This window comes from Anser brachyrhynchus (assembly GCF_964034855.1).
Source record: "Anser brachyrhynchus genome assembly, chromosome: Z".
Taxonomy (NCBI): Eukaryota; Metazoa; Chordata; class Aves; order Anseriformes; family Anatidae; genus Anser; species Anser brachyrhynchus.
In genome coordinates this window covers 8473540-8493491 of record NC_137697.1, presented here as the reverse complement: position 1 = coordinate 8493491, position 19952 = coordinate 8473540, and the positions used below count along the sequence as shown (strand labels likewise).

Sequence of the window (19952 nt, the reverse complement as noted above, 5' to 3'; positions counted from 1 at the left end):
GGATGTTGCTAATTTAAGTGTATATATTAAAATTGTATATAATTCATTATATTATATTGGCATGATTTTATTGAGATTTGATCTATTAGAAAAGAGGAAAAAAACTTGAAAAAATGACAGAAACATAAGAGTAATTTCCGACTCATGCAATTACAAATTAAAAGTCATTTTAGAAAGTTAGTGAACTGGAAGCAATAAAAAAAAAATCTTAAAACTCTTACAATATTCACAACATTTGCAGATAAAATTCTGTAAAATGGCACAATATGCATTGTGCCAAAATTCAAGAAGTGTGAGTTCATCTGGTGGTGTTCATTTAGGAGGCATGTACTAAGAAGCTCTGATTCTGATGCAGTTTGCTTAAACCTTTATTTTTGATGCCCCTTAGATTTATTAGAAACTGTTTTTACACATATCAAGTGCTGAGTTTCTTGTAAATATGACCTTTTATTATCTGCTTTTCTCCTTTGTGAGCTCTAAAATACAGAGGTAGTGAAGAACATTTTTACAAAACCATGTTGAGATTTCTGTGTTTTAATAATTATTCTAGAAAGGCTCTCCCTTCCCATCTCCATAAATGCGCAGCTGATTTTCATTGCATTCTTGATCTTGCTTTTATCAGCTTCTCCCAAGTAGACCTGTTCTTCACGGTTGTTTTGTGCTTGGTTTGTACCCTCAGTACAACCAGCAGTTCAGCAGTTCAGCAGTTGTTCTAGCAACCATGTTTGCATCCTGAAGTCCTTTGTTTCACCTATTGTAATTCTTTTGTTTGCTGTTCAGTGACCTTGGACTTGCTGTAGTCAGAGTCTCTGCTTTACACTGCCCTAGTCCTCTCTGTTTCATTCGCTATGCTGTAATGGCTGCCTGAATACTCTTAATTTTCTCTTCTCTTTTCCACTCCCTCAGTCTACCTGAAATGAACCTTTCCTCCACCTGTTTAAGTCTCTTTTCTTCTCTTTTCCTGACTTCAGTGAGTGGTTCATTTTCCATACTACTGCAGCTGATTTAAGTTGTTTTCAGACCGCAAGTGTCATCTTTCTGCTCATTTGTGTATATGGGTAAGTAAAATTATACCAGTGCAAGCAGTTAAGGTGAGTGATCTTCACATAGGGCTAGGAAAGAAGAAAAAAACTTTCATTTAAGCAGAGATCAAACTGTTCAAATACTGCTTGAATGGGACTTGTAATCCTTTTGTTTAAAAACAGCTAAATATACAGCTGATATTCATATGGTATAGATAAAGAAAAATGCATCATGACTATCATTGGACCCAATAGTGTTTTTTGATATTTGTGCCAAGGACACACTGTACAAAATGAAAACTGAACATACTTATGACAGCTGGCAGCATTAATCATGAGCTGAAGGTGAGACTTCTCTGACATACGTGTATTGTGTATTGACGTAAGTGGAGAAATCTAGTTAAGGACTGAAAGATTGAAGACTACCTGCTTATCTAGATGCCTTTTATGAATACACTACAAGGCAACAATTCATCACCAAATAAAACCTAGGCAGTTAATCTTTTTTCATATGTATTAACGCTTATTGATATATAGTAGTGCTTTCAATAACTGAGTTTCCTTAGGGGTAATGGGTTGCAGCTTTTGACGTTAAAACATTGGACATAAAATGAACTTTAAACTGATTCAAGCAAACTAAAGCAAAATGATTAAAATGTGCATGAAACAACAAAGTGTTAAACAGAATTTCTGAAAACTGTTGCTGTCTCTAAAACTAGTAAGCGTTACATGTATATGCTTGGCTACATTATATATAAAGGGAGGCTTACTGTCATAAGGGAGGCTTACATTCATACTGTCCCAGGAATATCATCTTCTGGAAGAAAGCCCTTATGATGGGAAACCAGTTGGGGCTGATACTCCCAGGCGGGTTTTAGCACAGTAATTGTGATTTTAAGAGATGGGTCTGCCAAACTGGACTGAACAACAGGAAGCATTGTTCAGGCACAAACATATACTTCAAGATGAATACTTCACAGTACCACTGAATGTTTATGTCATTATTAAAATTTCATGTAAAAATGAGTCTAATTAAAGAGCAGACAGGAAATATCCATGCTAACAAAGACAACTTCAGCTTTGAATTTTAAATATCTGACATTGCAAACTGTAGAAGATAAAAATAAACAACTTGACCACATTGTATAACCAGCCATTACATTTTTGGAAATTCTTTCCTTAAATTTCCTATGTGAATGTGATGATGTAAATTTACCTTTATTTCAGATTCTTCCCTGCTTATGAAGATGTAGCCGTTCTTGCTTCTTTGTGTCCTTTATTTTCAAATATCCTCATGAAAGAATCGGGGTGAATTAAAACAATAGAATAAAAAGCTTTCGGAAAGTGTTGAAGAAAAACACAATCCTGGAAAACCAAAGTAGAAAAAATGCATATATCAGAGTTACAAGTAAGAAGATGTTTAGTAAACAATTATTCATGTGTGTTATTACCTTTAACTTCCTACATATGTGAATTTAATCTGGTATTATAATAAAGAAGAAGCTCAGTTTCTAGCTGCATAACAGATGTGACTTCACTAGTTTCTTGGGGAATTCTCTTAGCAACATACAGCATATGGAAGGTATGAAAATTTGAAAACTTGGCTGAATAAAAAAATGCAAACCATTACTGTCTTGCACAATGTCCAGAAAATAAGCAATACACATTGAAAGCTTGGATTAAAATTCTCAACTAGTAATGGGCATTTGACAGAAACTGATTTATGTCCAGTGACTCAGGATCTCAGGGTTTGTCATTTTCTGAAGCTTTTTAATCAATTAGAGATGTTAATTTTTTCTTATGTCATTATTCTTTATATTGCTATTGGCAATAAACCCTCTTGCAGCTTAGTCACAAATGGCAGCAGAAAATTAGATTCTTGAACCACCTTTCAAGGTGAACTTTGGAAGCTCAAATAGTCAAAAAAAGCTAGTGTTATAATGTCAATTACTTCATATCATCCTAGATTTTGGCTTTACAAACCAGCTATAATAGGGCTATATTTCAACAAAGAACTTAAGAATCTGTTTAGCTGTTATTCAAGTAAATTATATTTAAGCATGAGCTTATGCTCTCTCTCTATATATATTTATGTATTTTAAAGTCTTGTCACATAGGGGTAATTTGTTGAACGAGAACTAAATCAGCATTCTTTCCTAATGTTTATAAAACAGTTTTCCAAGTTTGTTTTAAAATGATATTTTTCTGACTTAATTTTGCAAATTACTTTATGATGGGTTAGTTTCTCTAGCAGTCTCCTAACAATAAGAATTGGAATCTGATTTATTTACTTGCACTGCATAGTATCTTTTCTATGTTATCTAATTTACATATTAGAAATGTAAAACAAAAGGTCCACCTAGAAATATTTATTGTGATTTAAGAGTGCTGTATATTTATCCAAATGCATTCTGTTTGTGTTTCAAAAAACACTATTATATGTGCAAAACAATATGCAATACAAACCTGTTGCATACAGAGTGAACATAAATTTTTTTTTGCTATATTAGAAATAAAATGAGAATGTCCACAGGAGTATAAAATTTATGGCATCTGAACTGAGTATGGCATCTGAATTTAGTAATGTAGGCTACTTTGATCTTTCATTTCTGTGATCTCTGTTTAGAAGGCATTTCATGAGGACATTGACAAATTTTGTTTAGAGCTATGATTCTTTATAATGTTAATAGATCATATGAAGTAATAAATTTAAAGGTGAAAGTGTGGGAGTAAGCATTAAATGAGAGGAGTAAGCCTCAAATATTTAGTCCTGTAACATATCCTGTGCTGGTGTTATTCATGTAAGAAAGGTTTCTGATATTGCAAATCTTAAACCTAAATTAAAGAATAAAATACCAGTAAATGAGAAAAATCTGTTCATTCCACACTGAGTTTATAGTTTTAATTAGTAGCATTAGCATTGACATTTATAACATATCAGACTACATTTTAGACTGTATAAATAAAATATTTTCATCTAGTTTAAATTTCGCTACATGGTAGATGTGCAGATTATTCTGCACCTGTCTGGAAAAAAACCTCAGAAAGTTGATATGGAGCCAAAATATGCATGGAGACAAGTAAATTGCCAATTGTAACATTTTTTGCCAGCAGCTTCCTTAGTCAAGCAAATCAAGTGCCATTCTATCAGCACTAAAATCAGACAGCTTGAGACTCTGCTGCCATTTTAAAATTTTCCCTAAGCAAAGATACTGTAGTGGAAAATCCCCAGCTTAGAGGTGGGGATAGAGAAAAAGTAATCATTTACCTGTCACCATGTGTGCCTGTAACCAGCACCTGCTTTCCACATACATCAGCTCCCTGTTAAAAGAAATCAAGTCTGGAAAAGGATCAGAAATAGCAGGTTAGAAATGAGACTGTTTTTCACAAAATCTAATATCCAGAGCACAACCACATAATAGCCATGAATAAACAAGCTTTAGCTAATTTTTCTGCAAGGAGGGCAATGGTGAGGTTACTGTGTGTTCACCTTGCATTCTGCTCTGTGATTTCAAACCAAAGATCTCTTTTCTTGAATGCCATCTAGCTTCACTGGGTTTATCTTCACTGCAGAGTTTGTTGGAATCATAATGCCAGTGTTGTTCCTTCCTTAAATCCATTCACCCACAAATCCTAACTCTTCTGTCAGCTCAAGTTGATTGTTGACTGCGGGGTGAACTGGCTAGGAGCTCAAATCAGCACAGCTCACCAACAGCTAATATAACCATTTTGTGGAAGAGTAACTGATTTATTTCATTTACTGATGCCAAGCCTCCATCAGTAAATGGCACATCAAATCTTCCACAGTTCACTGGTAACAATTGTGTTGAGTGGTTTGGTTAGCTGTGGCACTGAGAACTTGGGGATTTGTTTCTGGAAGGGTAATTTGTATACAAGGCAAGGTAGCACCAGCACAGACAGAGCAGCTTGTGGCTTCCAACAACAGTTGCAGCCAAACTGAGATCTGGCAGGTTAAGTGATGGGAGACATCAGTCTTCTGAGCTGCTGGGCCGCCAGGAATCACTGCCTCAGTGTCACAGTCATTATACGTTGCTGAGTGGAACTGGTTTATTTGTTTCTTAGCTGCATCAGTCCACAGGCCACTATATTAACACAAACTATCATCGTCTCAAATCTGCATTAATGCACGAACTCCAGACAGTGGTTGCTGCCTTCAGTTACTAATTGGTGTCTTCCAAAGTCTGGGCAGCTAGATGGTTGTGTTAACCACCGCAGGTAAATCCACCTGAAGTTATCTGGAGCACTTCTAAGATAAAGCCATTTAGCCTTACTGATGAGTATGACTGCTTAATTATGTAATGGCAGAGTATAAATAAATGAGCCTGAGAGGATACACACCTTTCACTTTCTCATGATATATTTTACACAGTAGATGCAGTAGTCAGTCAGTGAAGACTGTTACTTTGTACCAAGAGTTTCCCAAGTTTCTCAGGCACAACCTAAGAGGAAATAATACAGAAAAAGAAACTTTGTAGAAGTCATATAAAAAATATAGGTTTTAGAAATCCTTTGTCAGTTTAACTGTACACAATAGAGTGGCATAAATTTGAATTACTTTTAGAACCCCTAGTGCTTTCTATATTATTCGCAAGTATTTGCTTTGATGCTGTTATGGAAAATGTGTTAAGGCAGGTTGAAAAATATTAGCAGCACTGTACTTGAGATGCTTGAGCACAAAAATAATAAAATTTGAACAGAACTAATGATAGATTTTCTTTAGCTTTTAACATTTAGTCAGAACTGGGTACTTTTCAAATGCACTTCTACAGTTTAAGCAAAAGTTAAAGCTTTGATGTAGAAATTAGCAGCTACCATAATTTTATGGCTATTATACAGCATGGCTGGCTATATTATTATAATTATTTTATAAGTGTTATGGTTCTCTGAAACTAACAAAGACTTTCCACCCTTTCTTAATGTGGCAGCTTGACTGTGAAATTACGTAAAGAGGTACATAAGTAAAGATTGCATTTTAAGCTAGATATTTTAAATATATGGGTGGTGGATTATTTTGTGTTTACTTCATATACATACCCTCAGTTTATTTCTTCTTTGCAGAAATGTCTATGAAAATACTGTTTGTAATTGTGAACAGCACTATCAGACTGGTTCTACTTGGCCATGGCCCTTGTTCTTGTAGTTCCAGAGACACATGAAGACTTCAGTAGGCAGTGCTAAAGTGAAGTGAAGTGCTAAAGCAGATAACATTTTTCCAAATAACTGAAAGGAGGAAAAAGTCCTTAATATCTGATCAGAACATTGAGCAGTTGTACGATGCTAAGATTACACATGGGAGTGCCAAGCACACAACTTGCCATGTCTTCTTCACCATGGTATGCAGGTAACCCTGTGGTAAGCACATTAGAATTGCACAAAATAGGTCAGGTTAGGTAAAAACTAGTGTAGTTGCTTAAAGTTTAATAGTTGATTTAGGAATAATATTAAGTAGGTCAAACTCCTGAATTGCAACTATGAATTCATGAAGTTGACTATTTATTTAGACTCTCTACATACTGGCCATTTGATATTCAAGCTGACTTTAACAGTGAACTTGAATAAAGTAATAGTTAGCACCTTTTGATTTCTGCAGGAAGACAAGCAATCAGCTAATCAATTTAGAGTCTCTGTGGTGAAATGACTCTAAAAAACTGAAATATTTATAAAACATTTATTTTAAGAAAAATTGTCTTTCATGTTGCAGAATTCCATCTGGGATTTGCAGATAGGGATCCTAATGTTTTGGAGTGGCAGATCCTTCAGCATAGTGTTATTGCAATTAAATATTTTTTCCCTTGTATGAGGGAGATCCTTCAAGCTTCCCAGTTTAATATACATTTATCGCACAGGAAATGAAATAGATTTTCTCATCAGTTTCAGGAAGAAATGCCTTGCAACTTTTAAAAACCACTTTATTTAATAGTTAACATGCTCCAAAGGATTTGTTGCCTAAATTTTCTGGCTGGAAAAAGTACCTGTTTTCACAGATTTGACCACTAAAAAAGCTAGGTTAAATGGGGGTACCCTTCAGTTCTATAGAGACAATCCATTGATCCATTGCAAAATAACTTTTGTTTGTGAGCATTTTGTCAACAGATTTGTTTATGTGTTTGAACATGAAAAACTGTCATAGGACTTAGAATGAGTCTGCTGTGTAAATTATGTTGTGCCTTCTAACTATTAAACACATTTTTTTTCCAGTATTTGAGGAAGCACAAATAATTTATTGTCCCTAGTATTCTGTATTCTGCCACAGTATAATCCTATCAACCATCATGTATTTCTTTACTTCTCTGTTTTTCATTTTAAAACACAAATAACTTATAAAATGAAAACGCGGTGTTACAGATACCTGGGTCCCAGGGCAGTAGAGGCTCACAAATCAATACATTAAGTCAGTAGCAGCTAGAAAGAGAACTGAGACTGCAAATTCCTAGTTCTTAACAATAGCAAATTAGCAAAAAGAATTTTGTTGAAAAAGATGGGTTTTGAGGTAAATGTGTAGGGAGATCATGTACCTAAAGTTATGCAATAATCATCTGCTTATTGTGAAAGAGTGGATCATCCTGAACTCAAACAAGACTTAAAATAAGCAGAAGAATGTAAATCTGGCATCAGTTACCCTCTGTCATTCAGGCATTTGTATTTGAAAAATGAGCAGTAGCCCAGAATGAGACAGGAAAATATTGAAGAACTCATCATGGCTCTCTTTATGACTGGAATCTTCTGGAATATACAGAGACTGAAAATACTGATTTGAATAAGTAATATATATTCACATCCATTAAGAGCTCCAGAATGAAAGTCAGTTTCATAGGAAAAGTATGAAACATTTCTGAAAAATTTATGATTGAAAATTAGGATGTATAATCAGCCTTCTAACTAAACTTGGGCAATATTCATAAGTAACATTGACTCCCATTAGAAAGAAAGAAAAAGAAAAGAGAAAAATATCTAAAAGCAATTGGGCATGTCTCTGATAGGTGTTACAGAAGAAACTAAATGGGCAGACAACAGGTAGAACCTGATAAATCTGATTAAATATTTGAAACAGTCAAGTAGATCAGAAAACATGAATACAGTAAAGGCACCACAAACGTAAACCTGGTGAAACAGTAATAGTAAATAGGTGTATATGAAATCTGTTCTGGTCTTCCACATAAAAATAATTAAAGGAAAAAAATTGAGGGAATTCTTTAATGACTGAGATTTTTAAAATATATATATGAACCTGGACTGTGGAATTTTATCAGACAACCTAAATAGTGATATTTTCCAGTTAAGTGAGAAATTGTGGTGCCCGTTGAAGTCAGAGACTTTTCACTGACATCAGGTACACTTGGATTGGTCACTAACACTTGAAAATGCCAAATAAAATGGATGATACGTGTTAGTGAATGACAGAGCATAAAGAGTTCAGTCTGGTAACAATCTTTTTAGTGAATGAAGCATATTTTTTTATTCGTCATAACATATATGTAGAGTGAATATTTTATAAAAAGAAGTTTTTCTAATGATTAATGGTTTGATTAATATCATAATGATTTGCAAGTGTTGATTAATCCACTACTCATGTGGTTGTTGAGACAACTAAATGACCTTTCTTTTTTATATAAAGAAATAGTGAAACAGGACACTGATTCAATCCTGAAAGCCAAGAACAAATGTAAGAGAGGATCGGAACGTAAATTTTTTTTGATTCTATGCAGACATGTCTCTCCGCAGGAATTAGCGAACAAAGCATCCCTCTATTCTCTCTTCCATTTGCTCCCTTTCCTTCCCCCTCTGTACCTTGTCAGTTTTTACCCAGGAAAAACAACTGTTGGGTTAAATGAGAACATAGACTACACAAAGGCTCAGTAAGAAGGGGAAGATGTGGCTCTACAACATAATGTAGCTGCCAGGAAGAGCACAACTTACTTGCTGTCCTGTACAAACAGCTTCCATTCAGCTTTATTGCTCATTCTTCACAAGAAAATTTAAGAAGCCATTTTTTACATCACCCAGGGATGTCCTTTTTCAGTATTGAAAAGCTGTGTGAAGAGAAACATTACCTAAAACTGCTAGTACCATTGTGTAGAAACAAGGTCATGGTTTCATTCCTCATCATTTAAGACAACAATGCCCCACTCTGGGTACAGTGAATTTGAAACAGCACTTGGAAAGGCTGTGGAGGGGCAAAAGAAGTCAACTAATTTCTGGCAAGGAAAATGGTATGAACGACGCAAAGCATGATTCTGCCGTTTCAGATTGTCATTTAAAAATCACATCCTGGCAAGCAATCAACCCACAATGGTTGAAGCTCCTCTACTCTATTGTAAAATAATTGGGATATCTTTGGCTACATCTAAACTGATATATTAGATTACTTCCAAGGACTGTCTCAAAGGATTAAGGCTCTTCCAATTGCCTTAGTCACATCCACACAACACACAGACTTGAATGCCCTTGGGTGCCATCTTTCATCCAAAAGCTATTGCACCATCTCAGCAAGGCGTTTGTCATACTCATATTGATCCTACTTCATGTGTACCATTGGAAAGGTGATCCACCTTGTATAGAGGATAGAGGATCTCTTGTATAGAGATCCACCTTATATAGAGGACGGTTACTCTATTATCTGTCAGATTGATAGACTGCTAAAAGCAGAAGGTCTGGCTCATCCAGGAAATCAGTCTTCTACGTTCTGCTGCCATCCCAATCTTGTCTGTCCTGGCAATCTACATAGGGTAGGACACAGCATCAGGAGAGAAAACCTGTGTCACCAAGATCACACACACTGTTGGTGAGACCCAAAAAGTGTTACTGTCATAAAGAACAAAGGATCTTTGTTTTCTTCCCATCAGTGGTTACTGCAAGAGCAGGACAGAACCCTAAAGCATGCAGAACAGGTTCCAAAGATGAACGTCACCTATTCTCTCCTTTGAAATTGGCCTCACAGCAAGATAAAATGATGTTGGTAAGCCGCTCAGTTAGGGGAAAACATAGTGCAACCATTCTCTAAGGAAAATTGAAAAAAAAAAAAAAAATCCATCAACCTACAACATTTTGCCAAACTCCAGAGCATGAGGGCTCTAAGACGCCACTGTGAGAACGTACTGCTTATTAATGGCAGCCCCAGCACTCCCCAGGCAGTGGATGCATGGTGATATTAGCATCCTTCTTTTACCACGGTCCACCTGTCATGGAGAGCAGCAGATGGAAGCCAGGCTGCAGGGGCTGCAGGAAGGGTCATACTGGGATCTGGTGTCTTCTCAACAGAGTGCTCTGAGCAGTGCTTCTGCTTCAGAGGTGGTGCCCAGGTGGGACATATAGGATTCACCTAGTAGAAAATCTAGTGGGGAACCTGCGTTGCCAGTGGAGACATGCCAAAAAGTACAACTGTAAATTAGCCAGGTGGGCTACCATGGATCATACCGGATACTGTAGAGAAATCTCTGACATGCAGCCTAAAAAATAGGGATCCTTTCACCTGAAGATGTTCAAACAAATGTGTAAGAGGACTTAAACTCCTACTGACTGCCAGCTTCTCATTACCTCATCCCTTTATTATTTTATTCCTTTTAAATTGTCTTATTTTTCCTGGTACTTATCCTTTTTAACTGCTTTCTCTACATTATTACTTCTTTCAATGTAACTTTAAATAAGGACAGATAGACTTTTTTTTTTTGTAAGTATGGTTGGTCTTTCACGTAGAAGTAATTGCCGCATATTAAGAATTCATGTGATGGATATTATAAACGGTATGGATATAGATTGTGCATTATTATGAGTGTGTATAGTTCATTTCATTTATTTATATAAATAGAAAAGGATCTGAACAGATTTTTTCAGTTTTTAGAGGATATATAACACATTCAGCTCTGGATCACTAAGATTTTTTTAAAGCTCTATTTCTATACGCCTAACCTATTAGCTGGTTTTCTTTTACTGGGTCCACCAGTCTATCATCTAGATAAACAAATCCTTTTCAAATTTCTGAAGCCTCTGTCCAGTTATACTCATCTTTTACCTTTTTTGATGTAAACTCTCAGTACAAATCTGCTGGATATTCAGCAGAAGTTCATGTCATTTATTTAGGTATTAGATCTTGATTTAGGACTGCACCTTCAAGGAGTATCTTTCAGATTTATTTTATGAAGTTTAAATGAAAATGAACAGCCTTCTGTAGCGTTTAAGGAGTACAGATTACCAATTGCTATAAAAACAAGAGATCTTTCTTCTTATATTTCTTATACATGTAAATACTTGATTGGGATAAGCATAATTTCATTTCAAATTCGTAAAAGTGAAATAAAAGCCAAATATAAAACAATTTATTGTAGAATCAAGTAAGTGTGTCTGAATTCAATACTAAGGAATTCCTGAGAAGACTTAAACTTTTAAGTTTAAATTACCAATAAATATCTTTTCCTGATAGGCCTACCTTAGGATTTTGTATAAAAACTCAGTATAAACAACAAGACTTAACACTAGATACAGTGGCTAAATATTTCTGCAAAGAGCAGTTCTAATCAGTGCCTCAGAGAGTAAGGCTAGGATTTCAAAGGAGTCCAGCAGAGTTAAGTGCTCATGACCTGTTGGATTTCAAAGCTCCTTAAATCCCTTTAAGATTCCTTAAAGGAACATGAGTACCTCCTGAAAAGTAGAAACAGTAGGCCCCTTTGTTGCAGTAGAAATAATAGTCTGGTTCCAAGCAAATTTACAAACACAAAATATTAATAGTACATCAGCAGTAAGTTCCATGTTAAAATTGCAAGAGTAATGAATTTAATGTTTTTAATGTTTTACTGGGGAGCTAAGAAATCACCTGAAGACAACAAAGAGCTCTCCTGGGTACTCTTAAGAATATCTAAATCAAAATAAAATTCAAAAAATTACGTGAAAATCAAATAAATCCTTTCTTGGCATTTCAGCAACAAGGCCAAGAGAGATTATAAAATACATAAAAAAACCTGCACAAATATTTTTTCTGTCCTTATCAAAGCTCCTAAACTTGAATTAAAAAAAAAATAAAATTAGAAAACAGCCAAACAAATACAATTTTAAAAGAAAGATTTGATAGAGTTTTCAAGCCTTTTGTTCCTTGTTCTGAAATTCTGCTTTGGCTTGGTTTTATTGGATAATCCCTGATCTCCTGTGAATGGCACTTGGCTGTAGTGCTGAATATTGCCTTGAAAACACTCTATGAACTTCTGGCATTCAGAAATACAATTCTATCACATCATAAATGAAGACCATCTTTCTGGATTTACTCTTTTCCTTCTTCTTTTGATCTACAGAGGCATGAAAATGTCTTTAAAAGCAAAAATCAGATGTTAAAGAGAAAGTTTCCTGAGAATACTAGTTAAAATCTCAGAATATATGAACAGTCACTTTTTTAGCCAGTGGAAGCTGGTAATAATAGTTTGACTTCCCTAGCTCACACCAATTTGAAGAATGATATGAGCCATCCTAGTTTATTGTCTGGCCATGAAATTGCCTGTTCTTATTCTTGTGCTCCTGGTTATGTGTTTTGGGTCAAAAATCATACCATTTATATTCATAGGCAGTTCCATTTCAATGGCAAGAAGACACTGGTTGGTGAAATTAAATCATAAGTGAAATAGGCAATTTTGAATTAGAATGCTTTTTAAAGAGAATGCTTCTGAAAGAGAACACTTCTCTTGCCATTGAAATGTTTTGGATCATTAACATGGATAGGAAACGAAATAGAGAATGTAGGTTTTATTTGTATGAACTACCACTCTCTAGAGATATCCAAGCAAATTTTAAGCAAGGACACTTGTGTAATAAAAGCAGTTCAGCTATATCATAGATCTTTGCTATTGTTGCCATCTTACTGCAATATATCAATATATTGGCATTACACTGAAACGCTCAGGGTAGACACTCTTGAAACATGTTTGCAAAGACAGTGATTGGCTATTTGCCTTGAAAAAGATGAATCTTTCACTGAATGTCAAAGGCAAATGAAGATTACTGAAACAGCAACAAGAATTAATTTTTGTTACCTAAGAAATCCTTAACACAAAATAGGATGTTGAAAAGGTACTCAGTTAGTAGAAGAAAAAAAGATTCTCCTTCTATAGCTGTGAAAACAGTCACACAGGTGTGGCATGAAGAGCAGTACAAAGAAGAATAGTACTTTTGAAATACCAATGTCTAACAGCTAACTGGAAAGTGAATATAATTTAGGTTTTTAATATGCTGAAGAAGGTGGTTTGGTTTATTACATGTCTTAGCATTATAAACTATTGTACATTTCATCATATAGCTATTTCGGCTTCAGGTACTGTTACTTCACTCCTGTTGCCTTTGGTTAGTATTTCCTTTGACTGCCTTGAGGTATTTTCCAGCTTTTGATTAATACTATGACAGATTGTGAGATACTGAATCCCTCATTTTCTGTCATTCATTACAGTGTTCTGCTGATAAATATTTTCACAGGCTCACCGTTGTACAACATACTGCTGTGTGGCATGTGTGATATTAGTTCTGTATGGCCTTCCAGACTAACAGTTTTGACTGTTATTATAATGAAGCTGTGAACAGATGGCACATGCTTATAGCAGGTGCACGCTCTCAGATCAAGCTCTTTACTTAGCTTGGGCTTGTATAATGTTGTGTCCAGATGTGAAATGAATTACTCAGGCTTACTTGCTTTGAAGGATTTCAGCCCTCGTGTTTGCAAGAGTACATGTCCACTTTAACGTCTGAGCAGGAGAGGTGAAAAAGGACAGAGCAGGATATTCTACTCTCCATGAGAAACCAGAGTCGTTAGCCCTTTTCCTTATAGGTGAATCCCTTTTCAGGAGAAATGTTTGTGCAGATGGTTTTGTCAGTTGTTTTCTCTTTCCTACCTATTCCCATCCCTCCTTTTTATTTTATCTAAGTATAGTCAGAGCATGCTCAGGTCTGTATTAAAAGTCACCTTATTAATGAAAATATAAGCTAAAATAATGGCAAAATCATAGAATCAGAGAATCTGTGTTTTGATAGCAAACAGAAATGCCATATGTTGAAAGATGTGTGACTAACGTGTTACAGTTCTTTACATCCTGTAGGGAAAGCTACACAGCTTTCCAAATTAAAAAATAATACACATCTAAATAAATAAATAAATAAATAAAGCCCGATGTTTCATAAAATGTTGTTTTACACAAGTCAAAATACAGGACTTAAAAGAAAACAGATCCTGTTTTAAGCCTTTTAATTTAGACACATATGAGATCAATTGTTTGTTACTCTGTCTATGAAAGTAGCTTGAGTGGACTTCAGAGGAAGATGGAGTCCCATAATATCTCAATGGGAAGTTTCTTCCCACATTTTGTAAATGCACGGGTGGTGTAATGTCTTCGGTCATGAGAATTTATCCTTTACTCATTTACCGGTCTATATGATATGTTCCTCCTATATTTTGTACCTTTTAAAAATCTTACTACTATCTATCGCATAGCTGAAACAAACAGGCCCAGGAGATACCTGAAGCGCCTTGATGATAATTTCTTGGCCATAGTGGTAGCCGCCTTGGACATAGACACCACGAAGTAGTTGTGTTTAAAATCTTTGGTGATAGGAGGAAAACTGCCACCAAAACTTCAACACTGGATTTGGGAAGAGCAGAATTCAGACTGCTCAGGGAACTAGTTAGTGAGGTCCCCTGGGACCTCAAGAAGGAGGGGCAGAAGGCTGGTCTGCCTGAGCAAGTATCTTCTTCAAGCACTTTGTCAGAAAAAGAAAGTGTACAGTCTCTGGAAGCACAGCAAGCAACATGGGAGGACTACAGGGATGCTGCTTTCCTCTGTAGGGAGAGAATTTGTGTGGCCAAGGCTCAATTAGAGTTGAAGCTGACCAGCAGTGTTGAGGACAATTTTTTAAAGTATGTTAACAGAAAAAGGAGGACCAGAGCAAACACTGCTCTGATATTTGATGAGGACAGTCACCTCACAAATAGGGACATAGACAAAGCAGAGATGTTTAATGCATTTTTTGCCTCTGTTTTCAACACAAAATATGGGCTCTGGGACCTCAGCTGCCCTGAGTTGGAGGAATGTGACTGTGGGAATGACAAACTCTCAGTCAACATGACGTTTTAGGATGTGGGTCAGAGGACACAAGTCTCTAGGTACTAGCAATATCTAACTGGTGATGTTTAGTTAAGTAGCCAGTCCTGGCTTATTTTGCTTCATGTTAAACTTTGAAATATACTCCCAGTTAACTCTGAACTTGTGTGGGATCTGCTGCTCCACCTGGATGCATACAAGACTATGGGGCCTGATGGGATTCATCCCAGAGAGCTGGCTGATGTCATTACAGGACCTCTTTCAATTATTTTTCAATGGTCGTGGGAATCTGGAGAGGTCCCAGTTGGCTGGAAGCTGCCAGATTCTACACCTGGGAAGGGGAAACCCTGATTATAGGTACTTTCTGGGGGACGAAATGCTGGAGATCAGCCCTGCAGAAAGGGATCTGGGGGTTCTGGTCAACAGCAAGTTGAACATGAACCAGCAGTGTGATCTGGCAGCCAGGAGGGCCAACTGCACCCTGGGATGCATCAGGCACAGCATTGCTAGGTGGTCAAGGGAAGGGATTGTCCCCCAGTGAGGCTGATGCAGCCTCACATCCAGTACTGTGCACAGTTTTGGGTGTCACAGTATAAGAAAGAAATAAAACTGTTAGAGAGTGTCCAAAGGAGGGCTACAAAGATGGTGAAGGGTCCAAAGGGCAAGATTTATAAGGAGTGTCTGAGGTCCCTGTTTTTTTTCATCTCAGGGCAGAGCAGGCTGAGGGGAGGCCTCATGGCGGCCTGCAGCTCCCTCACGAGGGGAGCGGAGGGGCAGGCGCTGAGCTCTGCTCTCTGGGGACAGCGACAGGACCCGAGGGAACGGCATGGAGCTGGGACAGGGGAGGGTCAAGCTGGGTGTTAGGGAAAGGGTCTGCACCCAGAGGGTGCTCGGGCACTGGGACAGGCTCCCCAGGGCAGTGGTCACGGCATCGAGCTGCTGGAGTTCAAGAAGCGTTTGGACAACACTCTCGGAAATATGGCCTGATGTTTGGGTGGTCCTTTGGGGACTGAGGAGTTGGACTCAATGATCCTTGTGGGTCCTTTAAATCTCAGGATATTCTACGATTCTGTGATTCTATGATCTTGCTAAAATTGTCTTGTGGCAGAGAGTTCTGTGTTCTATGTCTCCATTGTGTATATATCATCTTTCTCAGTTTCAAGATTTTTATTGTGCAGTTTCAGGATGAGCAGCTATTACCTACACTGAGTCTTGGTGCAGGATCTCTCAGTATTATACTCTCCGTATTACACAGAGAGGTAGCTATTTATTTAACTTAGGAAATTTTCTCATTTGGTTGAGTAGTCTACTGATTGAACTGCTTTAATGTAGTTGCACAATAGGCTCTAACACTGCCCAAATCTCATTTCTTATTAGTTTTACACAAATAATCTCCATCATTGTTTTAAATGAAGTTATGTACTGAGTACCAAAAGCATGTAAATGACATGTTTTGACAGTATGAGAACAGATTTTTTTATAGGTCAAACACAAAGAGAGATGTCTGTCATTACATTTCCGTGAGGGGTGAAGGGGGGAGGGAACACAAGCAGTTACATATTTAACCATTCTTCAGCAACTCTGCTTTTTATTGTTTGCATTTCTCTGGCAACTTCTGTCCAGTCATACTGAGGAGCTCTGCAATCTTTACTAATGAATTAAGCCTTCCTGGACCATAGTCAAGTCTCTCATTATCCACTATTCTTATTATTATTTCCATTTAACAAAAAAAGGAAATTGATAAAACATCTGTGATTAGCAGATCTCAGAAAACTACTTGCCTTTCCATGTCCAACTTGTTCTGCCTCGTTTCCTTTCAGAAGAACATAAATTCTTCTCTTTTTCTCCCTGATTTTCTTTTACTTGCTGATGTCTTGCACAAACTAACAAACAGTCTTTCATCCCTGTGTTTGCCATCAGTCCCAGTGACTCACTTTAGGCTTCCTGAATTTGCACTTACTGTAACTTTGAGCAGTGTCTTTTGTTTCCAGCCCTTGCTTTTGTATTAGGCTGCCTGGCCCTCTGATTTTCCTGAAAAAAAAAATAATAATAATAAATAAACATTGTAACTTGATTCCTGTTTGTGTTGTCTATACTGAAAAATAAGCCAAATAAGTTAACAGTTTTCACTGTAGCAGTGTTAATGATGGTAATTTTAAAATACCGTATGACAAGCTATCAGACAAAAATATATGCGTGCAGAGCTACTTCTTTTAGGGTCATGTTTACTATAAAACACAAGAACTGGCAATTGTGTGATTAATTACTTGATCATCTTTGCAGTCGTAAAAATGAAGGTGAAGTTGTATAAAGATGTTGACACTGTAACTAAAACTAATCATATTACTTACTGGCTGGGAGATAATGTTAGAACAGTAGCTTCTGTGGAGTTTGATGAAGTTTTCCTGCCCACTAAAAACTGTGTTTATTAGGAGGAAGTTGAGGGCTTCAAAATGCAGCCTTAACATGTCTCCATGTCAGCAAGGTCCACCAGCCTCTGTGTGAAGTAGGAAGCCATCTCTTTTCTCTCCATCTTGTTGAACATTAAGAAACCCTTCCCAGACAGGAAGAGGAGCTGGGCTTAAAACTTGCAAGTCCTTGCATGATGGGGTCTGTACAGGAAGAAAGCCTTCTTATGTTTAGTGCCTGCCAATGTGGTCAACACTAGCTAAAATTCAGTTTCCCTGCTCCAGGAACCTGCTTATTCATTCACTGTAGATGCTGCCTTAACATAAACACATTCTTAACATAAAACACATGTGGTGGGAGACTGGGGGGTATGATTTCAGTACTAATCAGAGATGTGTGAAATATGACGGATTCCACAGGGCTTGTTCAGGCTCTTTTTAAAATTGCACTTGAAGTAGCCCATGTGTTGGTTTGAATATCAGCTTCAAGTGAAATCCAAAAGGTTCAGACTCCTAATGATAAGGAAATTTGAATTCCATATAAGGAAATCTAGTCCATGGGATAAGCCCGGGGAATTTACAGCCACAGGAAGTCATCAAAAAACAGTGCCCGGATTGTGTGTGTGTGTTTTATTTTTAAAAGACTAGGCAATTAGAGTCTCTTTAAGCAAGGTAAAAAAGGGATGTAAATAAAACCTCATGTCTCACATCATGAAGCAGTCTGGTTACCTGCTCTAAGGAAGTAGAGTTTAATAAGTTTAACAGAGTTTAATAAGAGTTTGAACTAGGTCTTGTTGAAATCAAAAGTATTTCCCTGACTTTAATAGAGCTGATATGGTTCTGACTCTAAGATGTCTCAGGTCTGAGTCTAAATCTCTGTAAAGCATCAGATGTTGACCATGGCTACCTAAGTTGTTTTCTTGTGCTGTGCTGCTGACAGAGGATTCCTGTGCTTTTGAAAAATACCTAAAGAAATGTCTTTGAAGAGGGAAAAGTTTTACCTCCGCCTTAGAGAAATACTATTTCTTTTACAATTTTAGTATTATAGAATTAAGTTTTGTTTTTGTTTTTGTTTTCGTTTTTGTTTTTTATACTCAGATTTTGAAACATAGCATTAAGTTTGTTCAAGGGCAATACTTATGGTTGATTTAATCATAAGTTTGACTTGGCTGCGCCAGTAGAAATGGACCTTATGGCTTAATCTTTTTCCTGTACATGAAAAAATGAGAACTCAGTTGAAGAATGCTGCCCTCCCACCAGATAAGCAGTACCACTTTTAGCATATTTGAATAGCTAAAGCAATACAACTTTTGTACTTAGAAAAGAACTAAGGATTTTTGCTGTGGATGTTTCCAGAAGTAAAAGAAGTAAGAAGGGATTGTTCTGCATCTGCTAAAACCTAAAGAGCCCTGACAGCTGGAGCAGCTTGTGCTATTCATTGATTTACAGACTAATAGGTTATATTGCTAACAGGAATCATTCTGAACATTTCATGACCTCCTGTACAGTGAAGGCAAAGAATTTCAGTTATTCCTGCCCTGTGATCCAGGAAGTTACTTTGCACTTGCAAAGAGCCAGAAGTGCATAAAAATGCAGTACCACAGCACCATGAAACAACTGAATAATTCTTATACTTCAGTCATTTAATTTGAAAATGTTTGAAAGAGAAACCAATCGATAATAAAACCTAGTTTCACCTGAAGTCTGAAGTAATCATCAAAATCTCTGTTCCACTGGCTGATAATCTGCTAAAGGCACTTGGTAGCAGAGTTGCCATATGGAAACCCTTTGAGGACCACAGAGGGCTCTTGACTTTCATTTTACAGAAAATACAACAGGTGTAATTGCGTTTCAATTGATAGGTGTTGTTGTCTTTCAGTTTGATGGAGCAACTCCTGGGAAGTTGCTCCTCTGACATAAAAAATGTTGAAATATAAAACACTTTTTCTATCACTTCCTCCATTTCCTCTCGACCTGAAAGGTAAGTGAGGTAATAGGGCTTCTACTTTGTATATTCTTGTTCTTAAAGTGTCTCAATTTTCAAGGCATTATGATAGTAATAATATATCTGTTATTAGTCAGCATTATTTTAGTTGAAGCTGAATTAGTCTTAAGTCATAACATTTACTGAAACGGGCAAGTAAAGTTCTAAGACACTGATGACAGTCAGGCATGCAGCTGCCTTCCAGTTTCCTCCTAAATTAAATCAGCTCTGGAAATGTATTTTTTTTTCCTTAGAGTTAGGTTATACAAATAGCAATACAACTACTCATCAAAGCTTTAAGAAAACATCTCCCACTATTGTGAAGTGTACAGAAGTACCCAAGGTAGCTTTAACCTATAGAAGAGTAGATTATACTAGTGTATGCAGAAATAAATATGCAACTATAACATTTTCCTAAAGCTGAGCTATTAAGAGCTAGTTCTGTTGTTTTGCA

The 19952-nt window shown here is 36.7% G+C and overlaps 1 long non-coding RNA gene across 1 annotated transcript in view; it reads left to right on the top strand.

Annotated features, from left to right (window-relative positions):
- Nucleotides 1-304: 304 nt before the first annotated feature.
- The window catches only part of LOC308185742, a 30156-nt gene continuing 10508 nt past the window's right edge, over nucleotides 305-19952 (top strand). Inside the window, exon 1 of the long non-coding RNA XR_013943712.1 lies at nucleotides 305-1058. This is a non-coding gene — a long non-coding RNA (uncharacterized lncRNA). The remainder of the gene's footprint in view (nucleotides 1059-19952) is intronic.